At 31.4% G+C, this 7,912-nt stretch overlaps 1 protein-coding gene across 6 annotated transcripts in view; it reads left to right on the plus strand.

The window, feature by feature from the left end:
* Window positions 1–7,912, plus strand: part of LOC135128656 (transducin beta-like protein 3) — a 29,751-nt gene that overhangs the window by 8,562 nt on the left and 13,277 nt on the right. For 4 of the 6 annotated variants that reach the window (XM_064055629.1, XM_064055630.1, XM_064055632.1 and 1 more), the window contains 2 exons: window positions 1,269–1,596; window positions 1,653–1,732. The exons of 1 other annotated variant lie outside the window; for it this stretch is intronic. The gene's annotated coding sequence lies outside the window, so the exon portion shown is untranslated. Of the gene's footprint in view, window positions 1–1,268; window positions 1,597–1,652; window positions 1,733–6,571; window positions 7,087–7,912 lie in introns of those variants that run through there. One more of the 6 variants, XM_064055633.1, reaches the window with a different exon arrangement.

The raw sequence follows: 7,912 nt of genomic DNA on the forward strand, positions 1-7,912 counted from the left end.
TCTAGATGCAAAGTAACAACTAATAAATAAGAGAGAGCAGTAAAAAACACGATCAAAGACAGCTGTGGATTTTCGAAAAATCACCTTTGTTAGAATTTTCGTTTCGTCAAAGACAAACTTTCAAAAATCTATCGGTTTTTCCTGATATTTTTGTTACTTTATTGAAAAAAATTAGAAATTTTTAATTATAATGATAATGAGGTAATTGTAACAAATATTGAATTTCATGTTGTCTTGGCGTGTCACAACTTGTAGAAGACGACAATGCAGATTTTCCTTCTCTGTTAATCTGTGGTTTGTCCGTCTGCTGACTTTTGTAATGTATAATCTTTGAAATAGCGAATCGGTTCCTTTAAAATTTTAAGTGGCTAAAGCGTTAAATTTCAAAATGTCTTAAAAGAACATTGTAAAGATATAAAACAGCAGCTAAAAATATGAAGAAAAACTAAGTAAATATTCTAGTGATTTTTCCCTTTTTTTTTGTCTACTGTCTGCAGATGCCAACTGCTGACTTGATGTCATAAATGTCAATTTGACAATCAGGTATGCCATCGTATAAATTTAAATATGACATGAATTTATTGAACGTGTATTTCTTTACCAATCTTTTAATAATTCACTTGTGATTTTAACTCTCACATAAGTATTTTTGAAATTAGAATAAGAAGAATTACATAAACTTTTCTAACTGACACTCATGCTTTGTTAAAACAAGTAGATTAAAAAAGTGCTCACAGTACAAGAGAACCAATTTTTTCCAAAAATTAGAAAATTTGAATTTGCGAATTTGATTTTTTTACGATAATCACTATAAAGAAACATGCTATGCGTATGTTTCAGGTGAGTTTTTCTATTACAAAATTTTGTGGTGATACTAATACCAACAGTACTGTATTGTCAAAATTTCAGGAAAATAGGGTGAACCGTTTTTGATTTGATAAATAAAATAAACTGCCTTACGCATAAATTGTTTTGAGCCACCGTATATAAGTAATTCTAAACAAGGTGCTGACCCTCAGAACCAGAATACGCATCGAAATATCAAAGACAGCAGTGAATTGTTAATGGCTTTTCTGCTATCAAGTATCAAGAGGTTCGAGTGCCCAATTTTACATCAATTCAAATGCATTATTTTAAAACACCAACTCAGAACAACAGGAATTGGAAAAACTAGATTTTACAAAACAGAAGCGTGTTATACGTGTTTTTTCAACTGAGTTTTTTTACAACGCAATTTTTTCCAAACCCGCACCTCTTATTTTTTGCAGAGACAAAAGCACTAATAGATTCACTGCGGGAGGTGTAGCAGCGTCGCAAAGACAAGCAAACGATGAAAGTGTCGAACGTGAAAACTGTGGCCTTTGGTCGTGAATACTACGGGACGATTGAAATTTCGTCAGATGCAATTCTGATTATACCGGACGATCTAAATATGTTAAATTTATACTTAATGCCCTGTAATATAAAGGAATTTTATGAGGAGGGACTGCGGGGCATTATGTTAAACCTGTACTGCGACCCACAAAAAGTCATGATATATTTCCGAACGGAGAGGCAAGTGGCTCAGGCGATGAAACGAATAAAACAATTGAATGGGTACGTAACATTCTAAACCTATTTAATACATATAATTATGTAGGTGGTTTTTACAGTTCCGAGTCCACATCAGAATCTTCCAGCTCTGGGGAGACGTCGGTGTCAATATCGGTACCAGAATAAACAAGAATATCAGGTACGTTATCTTCAACTTGTAAACGTAAACGGACATTTCGCCGATTCGCTTTTAAGACAAAAATTTTCTTTGGGAGACTGTAATTGCTATGGAATTTCAACAAACACATCTTTTTCATTTTCTCAAGCATTCGCTGATATGATATACATTTCTGATACTCCCAAACAGCAATCATGAGCAACATTTAAATCTTCATTGTGATTTTTCCGGGTAACAGCGGCACAATTTGAGCATCCAAAGTATCCATAATAGGATCAACATAAATAGAAAAAACTGTATGTAACATATCGTCAAGACCAGATTCGACAGAGAAGAACTTGTAACAGAATCTAGCACATTAGAGCAGCTCTTGCAATTCTGTTCACTCCACAAATATTACAACACCAAGTACTGATTTGCTGTGATTTTTTAATACGATGTGTTATGTGTTCCTCACTTCTGGTAATTTCCCGATTACATTTATAAATTATAAATATTAACAGCTAACCACCAAGTAAAACGCAAAATAATCAGATTTCGATAACTAAAAAGTGCTGCAGTCACACTTTTTCTCCGATAAGATGTTATAAAAACTGATTGCCACTAGTGAATCACTAATACGTTAAAGGAGGAAAAATGGGCTTACGTTAAATAAGAACCCTTAAAATATAACTTACCGAAAGTCTTTATAGTCTTTCGAATCTTTGAAAATTTTGCACACTACTAGAAGATCTATAATGTTTAGAATTTCTAGAATTTCTGGATTCTTTAATACCTTACGGATTTTTAAAATTTTTAAGATTTTGCGTTTCTTTTTTATATTTAGAATCTTAGAACTTTAGTTTATTTATAATATTTTGTGTATACGCAATGTCCAATTTTTAATTTTCAAGGTCTTTAAAATGTCTGGAGTTTTTAGAATCTTTGAATCTCCAGAAGTTTTACAATGCCAAAATTTCTGGAACCTTTAGAACTTTCAGAGTTTTACCTTTCCTCAGGATCTCCAGATATTGATTAATTAATTTCTAAATTTTCCGGAATTTCCAGATTAGCCCGATTTTTTTAGACATTCGAAAATATATGCAATGTCCAGAATTTCCAGTTTTTTCAAAATTTCTAAAACCATTGGCCGCCAAATATTTTGAAATTTTCAAGACTTCCAGATTTTTTATATTCTCTAAACTTTTACAGATTTTGTAAAACTTTAATGCTCTCTAAACAATAGAATTTTCAATCCAAAAAAGGATCTTCAGAGTTTTTAGAGTCCTCAAAGTTCTTAGAGTCTTTCCAACCTTTGAAAATTTTGGACACTTGAGAAGTAATAAAAATTTTACATTATTTAGAATTTTTAATCCATTTACAGTTTGCAGTTTCTCTGTATGGAAACTTTAAGGTCTTTAGGATATTTAGAATTTTTCAATCTTTCGAACCTTTGCAAACTTTGGAACCCATAGAATCTACAGAATTCCCAGATTTTCTCCAATCTGTGAAACCTTTAGATTTTCGATTTTTCTAAGCTCCTCAGCATCTCTAGGTAGAATTTTTTTTATTTTTAGGATTTTTAGCATTTTTACAATTTTTAAAATATTCTCTGGAATTTTTGATATTCCTAAAATCCTTTTAATCCTTTGGGTTTTTGGGCCGCCTTGGAGTCCTTACACAATGTTCGAATTTTTTTTTTAATTCAGTAAAGTGTTTATGATTTCCATATTTTTCAGATATTCGAAAACACGCAGACTGTCCGTCCAAAATTTCGAGATTTTCCAAAATTTCTAAAACCACTTTTACAAATTTTTTAAAATTTATAGACCTCGATAATCATTAAGTTCAGAATTTCCAATCGAAAAAAGAGTTTTTGGGGTCTTCAAAATCTGCAGTCTTTCTAATCTTTGAAAATTTTGCACACTACTAGAAGATCTATATTTAGAATTTCTAAAATTTCTGGATTTTTTAATATCTTGAGGAACTTTAAAATTTTTAAGATTTTGTTGGTTCTTTCATATATTTAGAATCTTGGAACTTTAGTTTATTTAGAATATTTTTAGTGTATTCACAATGTGCAATTTTTAATCGTCAAGGTATTTAGAATGTATGGAGTCTTTAGAATCTTTGAATGTTTTGAAACATTTTGAATTTGAAGACCTTGGAAACATTGGAATCTACAGAAGCTTTACAGTACTAAAATTTCTGTAACCTTTAGAACTTTCAGAGTTTTACCTTTTCTAGGCTCCTCAGGATCTCTAGATATTAATTAATTAATTTCTAAATTTTCCGGAATTTCCAGATTAGCTCGATTTTTTCAGATATTCGAAAATATACGGAATGTCCAGAATTTCCAGTTTTTTAAAAATTTCTAAAACCATTGGCCTCCAAATATGTCCGAATTTTGAAATTTTCAAGACTTCCAGATTTTTTATACTTTCTAAACTTTTGTAGATTTTGTAAAACTACAATGTTGTCTAAACAATAGAATTTTCAATCCAAGAAAGGGTCTTCCGTGATTTTAGAGTCCTCAGAATCCTTAGAGTCTTTCCAACCTTTGGAAATTTTGGACACTTCAGAAGTAATAAAAATTTTACATTATTTAGAATTTTTAGTCCATTTACAGTTCGCAATTTCTCTGTATAGAATCTTTAAGGTCTTTAGGATATCTAGAATTTTTCAATCTTTCGAACCTTTGGAAACTTTGGAACCCATAGAATCTACAGAATTCCTAGATTTTCTCCAATCTGTGAAACCTTTACATGTTCGATTTTTCTAAGCTCCTCAGCATCTATAGATAGAATTTTTTTTATTTTTGGGATTTTAAGCATTTTTACAGTTTTTAAAATACTTGGAATCGGGGAATCTCCGGAATTTTTGGTATTCCTAAAATCCTTTTAGTCCTTTGGGTTTTTGGTAGCCTTGGAATCCTTACACAATGTTGGAAATTTTTTTAGAAATTCAGTAAAGTGTTTATGATTTCCATATTTCTCAGACATTCTAAAACACACCGAATCTTTGTCTACAATTTCGAGATTTTACGAAATTTCTAAAACCACTTGCAAATTTTCTAAAATCTATATGCCTCAATAATTATTAACTATCAGAATTTCCAATCGAAAAGAGTTTGGAATCTTTAAAGTCTTTAGTCTTTAGAAGATCTATAATATTTAGAATTTCTGGATTCTTTAATATCTTGAGGAACTTTAAAATTTTTAAGATTTTGTTTTTTTAGAATCTTAGAACTTTAGTTTATTTAGAATATTTAGTGTATTCACAATGTGCAATTTTTAATCGTCAAGGTCTTTAGAATGTATGGAGTCTTTAGAATCTTTGAATGTTTTGAAACCTTTTGAATCTTTCGAATTTGGAGACCTTGGAACTGTTAGAATCTCCAGAAGCTTTACAATGCTTGAATTTCTGTAATCTTTAGAACTTTTATTAGAATTTTACCTGTTGCTGGGCTTCTCACCATCTCTAGATATTAATTAATTAATCAGTCATCTCCTTTGCGTTGAGGTGCCGGAGTGGCACTGGTCGTTGAGGAGTTTGAGCAGGGTGGCCAACTGCTGCAGGTTTTCGCTGAGTGAAATCCCTAGGTCTTGGAGAACGTTGTTTAGGTAACCTAGGGGCGACAAATTGTCAAAATGTCTACTTTATCGTTCTATGTTATGCCTATGTCGTGCGCTAATTGGCGACTAGCTGGTTGACTTAACTCACAGATGGATAAAATCCGGTCGCAGAAACCTTGACAGGTCCCTCTTGCAACGATTTTGAGGAAGACGCGAGCCAGAGAGTGCTATATTCTTGATCGACGGCCCTAAGGGCACAAGTCAGAGACGGGTTTTCTCTGAAGAGGAAAGGTTCAAGGTGTTGGGGTAACGTCATCAAGTACTGACCAATCTGTAAAGACAATTTTTAAGTATAATTATAAAACTATAGTGACAACATTTAGAAAAACCTGAGTTATGTATTCCTAACGTCATTTCAAAATGTTAATTAAATAAATCTTCTCCGAAATATGCAAAACACTCATGGAATCATAGTTTTTAGAATTATTTAAACAGGGTGACTCAAAAAAAAACTAATGAATTATAATTGTTGGAAAAATCTGGATTTATTTGCCTTCGACCAATTTTTCGATGATAATTTTTCGTTTTATCAACTTTAATTTTGGACCATGTTTCAATTTCTCGACTTCAAGTTCTTGATTTTTATTTTTCATTTTTCCGATTTTTTAATTTCCATTTTCACAGTTTCTTATAATTTCGATTTTTAAATTGCTCAATTTTCCAGTTTTTAAATTTCTCAATTTTTAATCTCTAGATTTTTCAAAGTTTTACCATTTTTCAATTTTTTTTATTCGAAAAGTTGGAAAATAGAAAAATTTAAAATCGAAAAACTAAAAAATCGTTAAATCGAAAAATTGCAAATCGAAGAACTGAAGCAATGAAAAATTGGAACATTGAAAACTATAAACCGAAAAAAATTAATGAATCGAAAAACTGGAAAGCAGAAAAAACGAATCGAATCGGTAAATTGAAAAATTACATATTGATAAATGAAAAATCGAATAAATTAAAAAGTGAAATTTTTTATAATTATCATTACATATTTAAAACGAAAACTACAAAAATTGCATATCGAGACAATGAAAAATCCAAAAAGTGAAAAAGAGAAAAATTATAAAATTAGAACAATGAAAGACCGAATAATTGCAAAAATAAAGAAAATAGAAAACCGAAACGAAAAACTGAAAACTTTGTGCGAAATCACATTTGAATAGTTCGAATTTGAAAAAAAAAAACAATCACGAAAACGAAATCGTCAAACATAAGCATGTCGGGTTTAATGCACGTTGCGCTTAGGGGTTAGTTTGCATGATTATTGAGTTAGATGGCAGCACGTAGCGCTAGGGAGATTTTAGTGACAGAGCTAGGGGGTTGGTAGAGAAGGTGCATGGGGTCGATCGTAGAATCATTTTGAATGTGCTTGTTGACTGGAGTGTAACCACGTGGTAAGCGCTAGGTTTAAATTAGTTAGTTTGGTAGTTAATAAAACGGGAGAAAGCCTTTGTTTAACGACAATCAATCGTAACTGACGTCACTCTTGTTGTCCCCAACCCGCGCGGTTAATTCTTGCGCCCTTTTAATCGGAGAAATGCGGACTTACGATCGAACGCGAAACACGTGCTGTAAATTTGTTTCATTGTTTGTAAATTCACCAATCAAGTTAGTTTTTCTTAATAGTCAGCCAGTGCAAACACAATTTAACAATCAGGATTATTTAAATAAACCACTTGCTAGAAGATTTCATGAAATTCACGTAGTCAGGAAAACACCTTATCGTTTAATTACAAATAAGCAATCGAATAAGCTTCTGGATGCATACACGTAAGCGTTACATTATAACACTTCTTAATTCTTCACACAAGATTGGTAATTGTTCATTTACGGCAGTTAAACAAGTTCATTATACTGAGAACTGGCGGGGGTTATGATATTTTCTTCCCTTAGGTGGTTATCATCGTTATCATGATTAATTCATCGGGGCATGCCATCACAACGCTACAGATTGATTAATTAATGGAGGCATGCCCTCACAACGCTACAGATTGATAGAGGTCCATCCTCGCGACGCTAGAGATTAATAATATCACCGAGACGCTTTTTCCTTCGCTTTTGTTGGGGTAACCAGTTCGCGATATTTTAAACTCTCAAAGTAAATTGTTTTTTTTTTTTGAAGTAACCAATCACTTAGATCATGATATAATTTGACATAATGTAAACTCTTTGTTTGAATCGTTGATAAAGTGTGGCAATTATTAATCTCCTGTAAATTTTGTTAACTTTGCAAATTTTCACCTCGTACAATGTTTCTCTAAACTAGGGAAATTTTAAATCGAAAAATTGCTAAATTTAAGAACTGAAAAATTGAGGTATTGAAAAATTTCGCTTTGAAAAAATAAAAATAATAAAATTAAAACTGAAAAGTGAAAACTCCAAGAGTTGCATGTTGTAAAATTGAAGAACAAAAAAAAAATTGAAAAATTGCAAATCGAAAAGTTCGAAAAACAAAAATTGAAAAAAACATAAAATTAAAAAATCAAATAAATTTAAAAAAACGGAACGAAAAAGTGCAAGCTTGAGAAATTTTAAATCGAACAGTTGATAAAATAAGGAAAATAAACGAGTGTAAGTACGGCTACAGGTCAAAGAA

The sequence above is a fragment of the Zophobas morio genome, unplaced genomic scaffold, assembly GCF_036711695.1.
Source record: "Zophobas morio isolate AGI-343-1 ecotype UQ-CSIRO unplaced genomic scaffold, CSIRO_AGI_Zmor_V1 ptg000014l, whole genome shotgun sequence".
In the NCBI taxonomy this organism is placed as follows: Eukaryota; Metazoa; Arthropoda; class Insecta; order Coleoptera; family Tenebrionidae; genus Zophobas; species Zophobas morio.